Genomic DNA, 15,654 nt, shown 5'->3' with positions numbered 1-15,654 from the left:
ATCCACAGGTCCCTTCTGTGAGGGACTTGGCTTATAATTCCCATGCATACTCACTATGGTGCTACAGGAGCCTCATTCCTGAGGCTGAGTCTAGGTCTGAAGACACTCTGACCATGGAAGCAGACAAGGAATTGTAATGTCTTATTGTACCCTCTCTTAGGCTCATGCTCTCCTATCCTTGATTGCTTTTACTAGTAAGCAGTGTCCTTGTCAATCATCCATCTATTTTGCTCCTAGGGACACCGTGTCCTATTGTCTCCATAAATCCCTGCGAGTCAGACTGTTTCTTTACTGCCAATCTGAACTTACTAGTGGGATTTTCCAGGCAAAAGTACTGGAGTGGGGTGCCATTGCCTTCTCTGATTATAATTGCAACCCCTGGCTATATACCTAAGAGTAGAATTGCTTAGTTAAATGGTAATTTTCTGTTTAACTTTTTGATCAACTGTCAGACTGTTTTCCAAAGTGGCTGCACTATTTTACTTTCCTACCAGCAGTGTTGGAGGATCTTAGTTTCTCCACATCCTCCACCAATACTTATCATTTTCTTTCTGGTTTTAACTATCCTAGTGGGTGTGAAGTGACGTTGCCTTGTGGTTTTGATTTGTATTTCCCTGATGGCTAATGATGTTAGTCACCTTTTCCTGTGTGTTTTGGCCATTTGTAAATCTATGAAAAAATGTCTGTTTGGATCCTTTGCCGGTTTCAAAAATTGGGTTGTCTGTTTATGATTGAGTTGTAAGAGTTCTTTTTATATTTTAGATACAAGTCATGTATCAGATATTATTAACACATATATTCTCCCAACTTTGGGGTTATCTTTCTGCTCGGTCAACTAGCAGAGCCCTCACTTTAAAATCTGTTTGTAGAGCATCTGGTAAATGACTGAAACTATGCTAGATGTCAGGAATATGCAGGTCAAGAAGACATATTCCCTGCTCACAAGAAAAGTGGAATAACACAAAATCAGGAACCTGAGATCAGTTTCCTGACTGTCCTTAGTCTTCTGGCCACTGTTCATCTCTTTAGCCCTTCCAACTGCCTCAGAGCTCAGTTCTGAACATTTTCATTTCCAACTACTCTCATTCCCTTAATGATCCTGTTTTTGGTGTGTAAGCTTAGTCACGTCTGACTCCATGGGCTGTAGTCTGCCAGTCTCCTCTGCCCATGGGATTTCCCAGGCAAGAATACTGGAGTGGGTTGCCATTTCCTACTCCAGGGGATCTTCCCAATCCAGGGATTAAACCTGTGTCTCCTGTGTCTCCTGCATTGGCAGGCGGATTCTTTACTACTTGGGAAGCTTAATGATCTTACCTACCTGTAAATGATCCCAAAATGTGTAACTCCACCTGAGTCTCTCCCCAAAATGCCTACTTGACATATTGCCCTACAGATCTAATAGAAATGGCAAAGTTAAATGACTAAATCTGAACTACTGATGTTACTCTCAAAATATATCTTACCTTTTGCTTTCTCTGTTTCATTAAATAGAGACCCCATTCTTTGTTGCCCAAGCCAAAAACCTTGGAGTTGTTTTTGACTCCTCTTTTTCCCTCACACCCAATATTCCATCTGATGGCAAATCTTAATATCTCTATATTCAAAATATATCTTGATTCTAACAACGTATCACCTCACTCCATGCCCACAGCTGGATTTGAGTCAGTAACATCTCTCATCTGGATTATCACATCAGCCATTTAATTCATCTTCCTGCCTCTGCCCTTATCTGCCTCCTACAGTCCGTTCTCAACATAGCAGCAAGAGTGAGCTCATTAAAAATAAGTCAGATCGTGTCGCTCTGCTTATAACCATGGCTTCCAATTCAAGCAGAGAAAAAGCCAAATCGCCTCCAGTTATCTACAAGGCCCTACATGACCTTGCTGCTGTGGACAAAAAAATCTTGCCTGCCCTTTCAGTAAACAAAGTATGTTGCCTGCCATTCTGGTACACAATAAGTTATGCCTGCTGTCAAGCTGTTAGGCGCTGCAGCCACCCCAACATTGTGCCCAGTGGGAACTGAAGATGGAGAAAAACAGGATCCTGGCCTTAGATAGTTAAGATGCATATCAAAGGAGTAATTTCAATGAGCCTGCATCTTCCCATACATACAAATGCATTCAAATTGTTACTAGAGATGTGTATGTTTTTTGTGATTAACAGTATTCTTTTGATGTTTGATTTTTGTTTTCAGCAAAAATTGCTGGAAAAAAAAACAAAAACAAAAGCTGCTGTATATCCTGGCTTCTCCCTGGGTTCTTTGGAACAGTTCCTCAGATCTATCTGAGAGGATATATTCCAGGTGATACAGTCCTCAGTAATGCCCCCAAATAAAACATAATTCTTAACTTTTAAGTCGTATATATTTTTTTCAGTAGACACTCTCTTCCCCTGACCTTTCTGATCTTATTTCCTCCTATTGTCATCCATGTACATGCTAGTTGCTCAGTTGTCCATGAACTGTAGTCCACCAGGCTTCTCTGTCCATGGGATTTCCCAGGCAAGAATACTACAGTGGGTTGCCATTCCCTTCTCCAGGAGATCTTCTAGACCCAGGGATCAAACCTGGGTCTCCTGCATTACAGGCAGATTCTTTACCATCTGAGCCACCAGGGGAGCCCCTCTCACTAATTCCACTAAGCCACACTACTTCTTCAGTCATGTTCATGCCTCAGGACCTTTGCACTTGCTGTTCCTTTTACCTGGAATGCTCTTTTCAAGGTAGCCTCATTACCACTCCCTTGCCTTCTTCAGGCCTTGGCTCAAGTATCTTGGAACTGTCAGGGTTTAGTCATGGGAGAAGAAACACTGTGAGTGTTGTGGGACAAAAGATTTGTTTTAGAAATTGGATCTTACACAGCTGTGGGATCAGCTTGGGAAGTGAAAGTCTGGAAGGGTGGATTCGGAGGAGCAGGCAGTCACTAACCAGTTTCCTGAAGCCCTGGTGCAAGACAGAGCCTGAGGGGAATCTGAGAAGCCAGGAACATTCAGCCACTAAAGTGGACCACAGAGGGCGAGTTTGTGAGGAGATGGATGGGAATCTGTTTTTTTCTGTGTAGTTTACAGCCTCTGTGATTTTCCAGCCAAGGGTCTGGTGGTGGGCCTGGGGCCATTCCTGGCTGTTCTTCTAAGCACATTTAATTTTCACATAATGACAGCAGCAAGAACATGCATCTGTTTAACATAATGCAACTATTTCTCAAACAACTGAAAACAAAATTATACTTTATCCATATCATATCATTCTTCTTTCAACTGAGTCAAGCCCCTCTTTTATATTCTGTAACATAAATCCTGAGATTTACAGTTGACCATGATTAACAAGTTATATTTAACAACAGGAAAATGGGACAGAAAAAAAAAATACACACAAATATATTCTTACCAAGGTAAGGAAGAAATATTCATAACTACTACAGTCCTTGTGTCTGCAACTGATCATGTGATCAGTATTTGTATTTATGACTTCCTTCTTCTATTCTTACAGTCCATAAGGACAGATTGAGAGACAGGAAGCATTAATGGCAAGAGTAGAAGCCATGGGATCTGGGTCACTTGCTCAGAGAACTTACTCATGCCTACAGGACCCACTAGAGGCCAGTCTTGACATAGCACTTAGACCTGATGATGGGGTGCTGCTGTGCGCATTGGTCTCTATGGCTTGATGGCACAGCAAATACCCAGAGCATGAAGGACAGCTCAGGTTGAGTAGTCCAGTCTTTTCTATGGTCCAATAGGAAGCCAGAAGCTGTTTCTCAAAGAATAGTTAGCTACAGAGGATGACATAGCTTTCCTCAAAGTCCTAAAGGTCTGAGTTGAGGAGCCAGCCAAAGACTTCATGGTGGTAGGGGTGGTGGAGGTTTAGTCGCTCAGTCATGTCTGACTCTTGCAACCCCGTGGTCTGTAGTGCACCAGGCTCCTCTGTCCATGGAATTTCCCAGGCAAGAATACTTCATACCTCATCCCTATCTGTCACAGACCCTTTGATCACCTTGCGATCTACTGGAGCATACAGCCCAAGTGGCCATTCAGCTTTCACAGCAGCCTGAGCCTGTTGGAAAGTCATGTCTTTGTTTGTACTCCACTCAAAAATGGGAAAGACCTTTTGGTTGTTGGAAACATGGGTCAGGTAGCAATCCTAAGTAAGTATATCGTGTCTAAAATACTCTAGGAGGCATTCTGTTTTTTCTCATTGATAAGGGGGCCATACCCAGCAACTTGTCCTTATCCTTGGATATCTTGATGTGGACCACACCTCTGGACTCCTAGAAATTTCTCTGAGATGATAGACTCCTGAATTTTTGTATTTTCTATCCACCGTCTGGCCCCATGTGCCTTTCCAAGGTGTCTAGGATGGTTGATACTTTCCTACTTACCCAGAAGTCCAATCCATGTGAAATCACAATCATATTCCCACTGCAGATTCAGACAATATGAACTTCCTTCTCTTCCTGCACCACCCTCACAAACCCTAAGTTCTAAAAACACTGTACTTTTACCATTCTCTAAAGATGCAATGCCCTTACAGGTTTCCAGATGCCAATAATACTCAAAATATTGGATGTATCCTCCTAGTAAATTTCTGCTCTTCGTCCAAGAAACAAAGGTAATATGTCTCCTCTGTGAAGCCCATCTCTCACCCTCTTCCTCTGTGCTCCTATAATCCTCTTTTATTCCTTGATGGTGCATTTATCACACTGTAGGAGAATGACCTGCTTCCACGTGAGGGCTTAGTGGCAGAGTCTGCCTTACTGCTCTTCCTATTGTAACCAAGCAGGACCCTGTGGGGCCTTCCCTGGGACAGACCCCTCCCCTCTACATCCTCCACTTTAGCTCCTCTCTGAAGTACCTAGATAATAATTTCTGATGCATATTTCCTGAGCTTTTATGTGCTTTCAAATGGGAGAAATTAACTACTTGATGACGATGAGCACAAAGCCCTGGACCTTCTGGCACCTAAGAACTGATTGCCATCAACCAATCAGAGAACTGTGCATCACATACCCTGGGATGCCTCTCTGTCACCTTGGTTTTAAGAACGCTTTGCTGTAACCCTTCGGTGTGTTGGGGCTGGAGGGTTGAGCATGAGTCACCTGTTCTCTCTTCTCAGCCCTGTGATAATCCTTCTCTGCTCCAAACTCTGACGTTTCAGTGTGCTTGGCCTCACCGTGCGTCTTGTGTTTGGTAACACTATCTCCTCATCTTAGCATGCTTCAGTGCCCCAGTCGGAGATCAATCAATGTGTGCTGAATTAATTAAGCTTCCTTCTTAGCCAGCTGTCTTCAAAGTGACTGTGATTAGTACAGAGCAGTGCGAGGGATCTTAATTAACCCTTATCTTGCATAATTAATATGCTCAGTTTTCTTCTTCTCATACATTAATTGATAATTGCACTTATTACACATTTTACAGACACTTCCTGGGAATGAGATCCCCCTCATCTCTATTCCCACAAAGATTTCAAAATAAAATCTTACCTTATATTTAAACAAGAAAAAAAGCCACACATAATGGATGTAATTCATCTTATGTTGGAAGAAGGCCAGATATTGTCCATAAACGTGAGAATGAGGAAGGAGTTTGCCTAAAACTTCAGTTTAGGTGACCAGCAGGTCAAAGGAAGGAGACAGGATTAGAATTTGATTGTGATTAATATGAGCCTGGTATTCTGATAAATTCAATCTGAGAAGCATGGCCTCGCATAGATCGTGAAACCCCCAAAGGCAGAAGCTGGCAGGACCTCTCTTAGCCCTGCCCGTGCTGACAGCCTGACCCCGAAACTGGAGTCCTCCAGGGCCTGCGGCAGGGGGCCCTTGCTGCCATCGCATACACACAGAGGCTGCTGGAACCTTAGGTCCTTCAGTTCTCATATCACACCACTCTAAACCCGTCTTCTGCTTCCACTAGAACTAACCAATGACCTTCTGGTTGTAATTTGGTTTCTAACGCTATGTCCTGGATGTGATAGTTGGAATTCTTACTATAGATTAAGTTATCTCCCAGTGTGGTAAATGTTGTTGTTTAGTTGTTAAGTCGTGTCCGACTCTTTGCGACTGCAGCTCGCCAGGCCTCCCTGTCCCTCACTATCTCCTGGAGTTTGCCAGAGTTCATGTCCATTGAGTCAGTGATGCTATCCAGCCATCTCATCCTCTGCCACTCTCTTCTCCTTTTGCTTTCCATGTGTGGCAAATATGAAGTATTAATTATAAGTATATAATTAGTATATATTCTACTAAGACTCTGAGACTAACAGCTAAAACTCTGATCCAGGTTTGGCAGCCAGCCTGCTGCTACCCCTGGGAACATCACCTTCCCCTGAACCATCTCTCAAACCACTGCATGTTGGTTGGTTTCCTAAGCCTTTGTTCTGTGCAGGCTCCCTTAAGACTCACATATTACATTGTTGTATTACTTTCTTTTTGAGTGTCCATCTTGTCTCCTCCTTTAGATCAGTGTGCTTTAAGTATTTTTGACTAGCATGGACTATAAACAATGTACCCACCCTCACACATTTTAAAATTGACGTCCAAAATTTTTTTCTCAAGTTTAAATCGATATAAAGAATATAATTTCTGGTGCATTAAATTTATTTACAAAGTATTATTCTTTTAAATATATCCAACAGAATTACATACCACAGTGATCTGATACTCACTATCATGTATTTTTAAAATATGTAAGCTGGCTGTCCATTAGTAGTTGGAAATTTTATATTGTTCCTTTTTGCTCTTTATCTCATATTTCCATTCTGTTTCTCCCAGAAAATTTTATCCAAATATAATGTATTTTTGTGCCTAACAGTATTTCATTTATCATTCTAGCATAATTCTCTACAATATAGAAATTAAATTTTATTTTTATTTCCTATGACCTAAGTCTGTAAGTGTTTTAGAATATCTCCTAGTTTAAGTTACTATTACTACCAGCAGATGGTTAAAGTACTGTACACATGTTATAGATCTCATGGATAATTATTAAACATAAAAAAATAAAAGGTTTTTAGTAGTATATCTCAATGAGATGAATGAGGCTCCATTTTTTAAAATTAGCTTTTGTATTTGGGGATGAATAAAGGTACTATAATTGTTAGAAGATTTAATAGTAATTATAATAAATCTTTTGCTTCTGCTATTGAGACAGGGCTTAACGTCAATTCCATTCCTGTTTGTCAATGTTACAGATAAAGCTAGGAGAAATCTTGTTCACATGAAAAGAATACATGAAAATTGAAGGAATTTTGTTGTACCAATGCCACGACATTTTTTTGCATTTCATCTAAGTTACATGCCAAAATCATATACAAATTACGTTCGGTCATCTGTTAGCTGATGTCTTCATTCCTTCTACCTTCAGTGTTGTTCATTGCAAAGAGTCAGAATCACCAGGCTTGTGCACCAATACGACCTTCATAGTCGTAGCTATCTCGGCACAGTTGGCAGCATGTTGAACTGTGCCTTTGCTTAGTTTTACAGCTGAGGCAAAGCATCAGAGGCAGAACCAAGCTGGGACAGAGATGTGCCTTCCAGAGATGTAAAAGGGAAAGTGGGAAGGAGGACCAGCCTGACACAGATGCTCTCCCAGGCCCATATAGGAAAGATCTTACTCTCACTGAAGTGGTTGTAAGGATGAGGAATGGAAGCACATCACAGAATTGCTAAGCTACTTTATGTGTTGATCCTGATTAAAAGAAGTAACCCACTTCAATTTTTTTCTTCCTTTTTTAACCTTTTGTTAATCTCTCCTAATTACTATTTGTGTTTTCTCTAGTCTAAGAGAATTGGACATATCTGTACATTAATATAACCAGCTAGGGAGACACTTAGTAGCTTGAGAATATAGAGGCTGTTTCTTCATGTTTAACAAATGTAATTAGCTGACATTACTTTTAGAGGATGTTCAATTGTTTCATGTTGTGGACAGCTGTTGTTTTAGCCTGCTCAGCATTCATTCCCACTTTATTAACAACACATCCTTTTTAGGGAGAGGGGAAAGACCCTCACTAGTTCCCAGGCTTTTGCTTTAGTGGGGCTGGACTCCCTCATTCCCCTGATGTTTCTGGCTTCGAGATGGGCAGGAGCCTTAAGCCAGGCTCTCAATTCTAGGACTTTGGCCAAATCTGGTGGGGTTACTGGTCAGGAGAGTGGCCAGTGGAGTGGCTGGTGGCCGTGATGGGAAGAGGCCCCATGATGAATTAGAGGCTGATTCATCCAGACATAAGCAAGGAGGCAGGACGTGGAGTTGGAGAAAGCCCCAGGTCTGATGATATCCTCAGAATCCACTGGTTCCAGTCATCACCAAGCTGGTCCTACTTGTCCACTGGTCCCACTGGTCCCAGTCGTCACCAATCTACACCAATCAGACTCTCTAGTTATATGTGCCAGGGCATTCTCTCTTTCCCCCAGTCTGCACTGGCCCTCTAACTTGAAGCACCCTGACTAACAGGCTTCCCAGGTGGCACAGTGGTAAAGAATCCACCTATCAATGCAGGAGATGCAAGAGATGCAGGTTCGATCTCTGGGCTGGGAAGATCCCTTGGAGTAGGAAGTGGCAACCCACTCCAGTATTCTTGCCTGGAAAATTCAGTGGACAGAGGAGCCTGGCAGGCTACAGTCCATGAGGTTGCGTAGAGTTGGGCATGACTGAGGGACTGAGCACACACACACACGTGTGCACACACACACACACACAGCCTGACTAATGCAGTAGGCTGTCATCTTTAATGTCTTTCTACTTCCCAACACCAATGAAAAAGTGAGAGTTATTTTGTTAAGTATAGATTACTGTATTTATAGTATATATATACATTCTCAGATGCAGTGAAATAACATTATTTCTTATTTGTTTTCAGTGTACTTCCTTAAAACTTTTTTTTTAAACTGTAGTATAATACACATGACATGAACTTTTCCTTCTGAACTGTTTTAAGTGTACAGTTCAGTTGCATTAAATACGCTCACATTGTTGTACACTCATCACCACTGCCATCTCTAGAACTCTTTTCTTCTGGCAAAAATGAAACTCTGAAAACATAACTCCTTATTTCTCCCTCCTTCAAGCCCCTGGCTGCAGCTTTCATTATATTGTAGGTATCAAAGGCTGTGTGAGGCTAATACCGGAGGGCAATTGTACTCTAAATATGAGACATTTATTGTGCCTCTCTTGTTACTGCAGATGACACTGGGGGATCCATTTATCAGATTTGCTGTTCATCCTACATGTTGTTACAAAATCAATACCAAAATAAAATGGAGGTAAAATAACTCTGAGCACCTCTGGACCTAGAGAGGTGGCTTTTTTTTTGGTGTGTCATCAATGTGTCACCACATAAAATGACAATTGCAAACCCTTTTTAGGCTTTATTTTGTCTTTGATACCTTTGACAATCTCTAAAGTTTCAAGATATTATTTTATGTTCATAAGAATGTTTCTATATGATGTTTATCTGTCTTGAAAGGACTTTATTTGGAGTGGAAGGTGTTTTTTAGGGCCACCATAATAAAACACTACAAACTGAATGGATCAAATCAACGAAAATTCATTCCGTAACATCTGGAGGGTAGATGTCAGCACGGCTGGTTCATGCTCAGCGGGGGTGGGGGCATGTGGAATCTGTTCTGTGCTTTTCTCCTAGCTCCTGGTGTCCGTGGCTTGTAGATGAGCCCCTCCAATCTTTGTCCTGTGTTGTTGTTGTTGTTCAGTCGCTCAGTCGTGTCAGACTCTTTGTGACCCCATGGACTGCAGCATGCCAGGCTTCCCTGTCCTTCACCATCTCCTGGAGCTTGCTCAAACTCATGTGCATTGAGTTGGTGATGCCATCCAACCATCTCATCCTCTGTCGTTCCCTCCTCCTGCCTTCTGTCTTTCCCAGCATCAGGGTCTTTTCCAATGAGTCGGCCCTTTGCATCAGGTGGCCAAAGTATAGCTTCAGCTTCAGTATCAGTCCTTCCAATGAATATTCAGGACTGATTTCCTTTAGGATTGACTAGTTTGATCTCCTTGTTGTCCAAGGGACTCTCAAGAGTCTTCTCCAACACAACAGTTGAAAAGCATCAATTCTTTGGCCCTCAGCCTTCTTTATAGTCCAGCTTTCACATGCATACGTGACTACTGGAAAAACCATAGCTTTGACTAGATAGACCTTTGTCAGCATTGTCTCTGCTTTTTAATACACTGTCTAGGTTGGTCATAACTTTTCTTTCAAAGAGCAAGCATCTTTTAATTTCATTGCTGCAGTCACCATCTGCAGTGATTTTGGAGCCCAAGAAAAAGTCTTTCACTGTTTCCATTGTTTCCCCATCTATATGCCATGAAGTGATGGGAACAGATGCCATCCATAATCTTAGTTTTTGAATGTTGAGTTTTAAGCCAGCTTTTTCACTCTCCTCTTTCACTTTCATCAAGAGGCTCTTTAGTTCCTATTCACTTTCTGCCATAAGGTGGTTAGGACTCAGTGTTTCCACTGCCATGGGCCTGGGTTCTATCAAAGCTAGTGCAGGTGATGGAATTCCAGCTGAGCTATTTCAAATCCTAAAAGATGGTGCTGTTAAAGTGCTGCTGTTGTCATGTGTAGTTGTTTTTAAAACAGTTAAAACAGAAGCCAATGTGTTTGTTTTTTGATGACTATACTCCAACAGGAGCTTTACCGCTCTAACATGCTGCTGCTGCTGCTGCTGCTAAGTCGCTTCAGTCGTGTCCGACTCTGTGTGACCCCATAGACGGCAGCCCACCAGGCTCCCCCGTCCCTGGGATTCTCCAGGCAAGAATACTGGAGTGGGTTGCCATTTCCTTCTCCGATGCATGAAAGTGAAAAGTGAAAGTGAAGTCACTCAGTTGTGTCCGACTCCTAGCGACCCGACCCCATGGACTGCAGCCCACCAGGCCCCTCTGTCCATGGGATTTTCCAGGCAAGAGTACTGGAGTGGGTTGCCATTGCCTTCTCTGCCGCTCTAACATAGGTCATGTTTAATGTTGGTTTTCTTTGCCGTAAGCTCTGCTGACCTTTGGTAGTTTATGTTTCAGGTTAACTGACACAGTGAAGAAGAGTCTTCTTTTATTATTACTATTCATTTGTTTTCGGTTGCGTCGGGTCTTTGTTGTTTGGTGGGATTTTTCTCTAGTTGTGGCGAGCAGGGGCTGCTCTCTAGTTGCAGTGTTCAGGCTTCTCATTGCAGTGGCTTCTCTTGTTGTGGAGAGTGGGCTCTAGGGCATGTGGGATTCGATAGTTGGCAGCACATGGGCTCGGTTGTTGCGACCTTCGGGCTCTAGTTGACCAACAGACTCAACTGTTGTGGCTCACGGGCTTAGTTGCTCCACGGCATGTGGGATCTTCCCGGATCAGGGATTGAACCCTTGTCTCCTGAATTGGCAGGCAGATTTTTTTACCACTGAGCCATCAGATCAGATCAGATCAGTTGCTCAGTCGTGTCCGACTCTTTGCGACCCCATGAATCGCAGCACGCCAGGCCTCCCTGTCCATCACCAACTCCCGGAGTTCACTCAAACTCACGTTCATAGAGTCGGTGATGCCATCCAGCCATCTCATCCTCTGTCGTCCCCTTCTCCTCCTGCCCCCCAATCCCTCCCAGCATCAGAGTCTTTTCCAATGAGTCAACTCTTCACATGAGGTGGCCAAAGTACTGGAGTTTCAGCTTTAGCATCATTCCCTCCAAAGAAATCCCAGGGCTGATCTCCTTCACAATGGACTGGTTGGATCTCCTTGCAGTCCAAGGGACTCTCAAGAGTCTTCTCCAACACCACAGTTCAGAAGTATCAATTCTTTGGCGCTCAGCCTTCTTCACAGTCCAACTCTCACATCCATACATGACCACTGGAAAAACCATAGCCTTGACTAGACGAACCTTTGTTGGCAAAGTAATGTCTCTGTTTTTGAATATGCTATCTAGGTTGGTCATAACTTTCCTTCCAAGGAGTAAGCGTCTTTAATTTCATGGCTGCAGTCACCATCTGTAGTGATTTTGGAGCCCCAAAAAATAAAGTCTGACACTGTTTCCACTGTTTACCCATCTATTTGCCATGAAGTGGTGGGACCGGATGCCATGATCTTCGTTTTCTGAATGTTGAGCTTTAAGCCAACTTTTTCACTCTCCACTTTCAGTTTCATCAAGAGGCTTTTGAGTTCCTTTTCACTTTCTGCCATAAGGGTGGTGTCATCTGCATATCTGAGGTTATTGATGTTTCTCCTGGCAATCTTGATTCCAGTTTGTGTTTCTTCCAGTCCAGCGTTTCTCATGATGTACTGTGCATATAAGTTAAATAAACAGGGTGACAACATACAGCCTTGACATACTCCTTTTCCTATTTGGAACCAGTCTGTTGTTCCATGTCCAGTTCTAACTGTTGCTTCCTGACCTGCATACAAATTTCTCAAGAGGCAGATCAGGTGGTCTGGGATTCCCATCTCCTTCAGAATTTTCCAGAGTTTATTGTGATCCACACAGTCAAAGGCTTTGGCATAGTCAATAAAGCAAAAATAGATGTCTTTCTGGAACTCTCTTGCTTTTTCCATGATCCAGCGGATGTTGGCAATTTGATCTCTGGTTCCTCTGCCTTTTCTAAAACCAGCTTGAACATCAGGAAGTTCACGGTTCACATATTGCTGAAGCCTGGCTTGGAGAATTTTGAGCATTACTTTACTAGGGAAACCCAAAAAGAGTCTTAAAAGCTAACAAATCTCTTCAGTTCCAGGGATGCCAGTTTATAAGCTAAGTGCTAGCTGTAGGTACCTTTGGAAAACATAAACTAGTAATAGAGTTCAACAAAATGTTTACACCACCCGCCTAAGGTTTGTTTGTTTGTTTGTTTTTTTTGGCTGTTCCTTGGCAGGATCCTAGTTCCCTGACCAGGGATCAAACCTGGGCCCACAGCAGTGAAAGCACTGAGTCCTAACCATCGGACCACCAGGGAATTCCCAATAAAATGTTTTCTGCACTAATGTTTCATAGGTATCATAATTTTTAAATAAGGTTTTGAAACTGTGCATAATCATCCCAGAGAAAATGGATTATTTTGGGGTAACACCCCCAAAATCCCAGTGGCTTAAAACAGCAGCGGTTTACTAGCTGCTCACACCATATGTCCATAGAAGGTCAGGGAGAGGCCCTGCCAATAATAGTCCCTCAAGGATCTAGGCTGAGGTGGATATCACTTGGACATGAGCAAAAGGCATGTTGGTTCTTAAAGTTTCCACCTGGCATGGACACATCATTTCCACTCATATTTCATCAGACAAAGCAAGCCATACAGCCATACCTGATTTAAAGGGGCATGGGAAGTGCAGTTCCACCATACTTCTAGGAAAACAGCTGGAATATCTGTGGATGGGCCTAATGTCTACCACACCCTGAGTGGCAGATGGGTGTCTAAAAGCCAAAGCAATTCTGATTATTGGAAACATTCCAATTTAGTACTCTAGAAAAGGGACTTCAATGTCAATTGGTCAGACTTTGGAGATGGGTAGTAGGTTCTCTCGGAGAAGGCAATGGTACCCCACTCCAGTACTCTTTCCTGGAAAATCCCATGGATGGAGGAGCCTGGAAGGCTGAAGTCCATGGGGTCACTGAGGGTTGGACACAACTGAGCGACTTCACTTTCAGTTTTCAGTTTCATGCATTGGAGAAGGAAATGGCAACCCACTTCAGTATTCTTTTTTTTTTTTTCTTCTTCTGTTAAAAAAAAAAAAAAATCTTTTTTTTTAAAATTTTATTTTATTTTTAAACTTTACATAATTGTATAGTTTTGACAAATATCAAAATGAATCGGCCACAGGTATACATGTGTTCCCCATCCTGAACCCTCTTTCCTCCTCCCTCCCCATACCATCCCTCTGGGTCGTCCCAGTGCACCAGCCCCAAGCATCCAGTATCGTGCATCGAACCCGGACTGGCAACTCGTTTCATACATGATATTATACATGTTTCAATGCCATTCTCCCAAATCTCCCCACGCTCTCCCTCTCCCACAGAGTCCATAAGACTGATCTATACATCAGTGTCTCTTTTGCTGTCTCGTACACAGGGTTATTGTTACCGTCTTTCTAAATTCCATATATATGCGTTAGTATACTATATTGGTGTTTTTCTTTCTGGCTTACTTATACACAATGGAGTATTGCTCAGCCATTAAAAAGAATACATTTGAATCAGTTCTAATGAGATGGATGAAAGTGGAACCCACTCCAGTATTCTTGCCTGGAGAATCCCAGGGACGGGGGAGCCTGGTGGGCTGCCGTCTACGGGGTTGCACAGAGTCGGACACGACTGAAGCGATGCAGCAGCAGCAGCAGAAGTTCTTTAATCTAGATTCTACCTTCACTTTTCATCTCTCTCCCCACATCTGAGACTTTTTTTTTTTAAGGAACCCCCAGCTAGAGAATTGCATAGAGCTCATTTCTGCCACTCATTTGTGTGCATTTAGGTAAATTACTTAACCAACATTATCAAAGCTCAACTGCCTTACCCATAAAGTCAAATAATAATTGTTCTTATCTTCCAGTGTTTTGAGTATTAAATGATGTGACATTTATAAATTCTGCCTAATATCGATATTAGCTAAATCTTACAAAATGCTTATTAGATGCCAGCCCCTTAGTGATCCCTATATTATGACCCACTTAATTTTCATAACTGTAGGAGGTAAACATTACTTTTACCTCCATTTTATGGATGAGGAAACGGAGGCATAGAGAGTTTAAAGTAACTTGCCCAGTGGCACACAATCAGCAAGTGGTGAATTAGAAAGGCAACACCTGGCAGTCTGTGCCAGAGACCATTCTCTTGATCTCTGTGCTCAGTGGACTGCCTAGGACATGGTGAATGCTCAAAACATTTTGCTTATTTTTATTTTATGAATATTATTATCATTTATCTAAAATGAAGGCCTATAGTTTTCTCATGGAAAAAGGTTAAAGCCTCTTCTTTCTTGAAAAATGTGATATTTGATAAAAATGCATGACTTCTGCTAATATTATTTACAAAGAAATTAAAAATAAACCCCAGGAGACACCAGGGCATCTTGGTCTCTCTTACTCTCCCTCCCCACTTTCTCTTGGATCACTTGCTCTAGGAGAATCCATCAGCCATGTTGTGAAGATCCATCAGGCTACTCATGTGGGAGAGGAACAGAGGTCTCTGGTCAACAGCCAATAAGAAACTGAGGACTGCCAAAAATCATGTGAGCAAATGTGGAAGCAGATTTCCCCCCAGCCCAGCCTTTAGATGACTGCAGTCTCAGCTAACAGCTTGACTGAGAACTCGTGAGAGACCCGGGCTTCCAGACGCTTGCCCTGCAGAAATGGTGAGACAATACATGTTTGTGATTTTCAGCTGCAAGGGGTCATTTATTACAGAGCAATTCATAGCTAAAATAGATATTGGTACCTGGAAATGGGGTGATGCTATAATAAAAATAAACTTAAAATATTGGAGTGGCTTTTTAAAGAAATTAAGTCCTTTACCTTCCTATATAAATTTTAAAATTAGCTTCTCAATTACTTTATATAAGTATGCTAGGATTTTGGCTGAGATTTCACTGAATCTATAGAACAGCATAGGAGCCATTGCCACCATACCAATACTGATTCCTCCAATCCACAAACTTGGTAATATATCTCTTTATTTAACTAGGTTTTCTGTAACT

General features: G+C 42.2%; 1 non-coding gene across 1 annotated transcript; it reads right to left on the bottom strand.

The window, feature by feature from the left end:
* Positions 1-12,851: 12,851 nt before the first annotated feature.
* TRNAE-UUC (transfer RNA glutamic acid (anticodon UUC)) lies at positions 12,852-12,924 on the bottom strand. Its single transcript has one exon. It is a non-coding gene; the product is annotated as a tRNA-Glu (tRNA).
* Positions 12,925-15,654: the final 2,730 nt, after the last annotated feature.

The sequence above is a fragment of the Bos taurus genome, chromosome 6 (genome assembly GCF_002263795.3).
Source record: "Bos taurus isolate L1 Dominette 01449 registration number 42190680 breed Hereford chromosome 6, ARS-UCD2.0, whole genome shotgun sequence".
Lineage (NCBI taxonomy): Eukaryota > Metazoa > Chordata > Mammalia > Artiodactyla > Bovidae > Bos > Bos taurus.
Note: the sequence above shows the minus strand (reverse complement) of the source record. Positions and strands in the feature narration are given on the sequence as shown.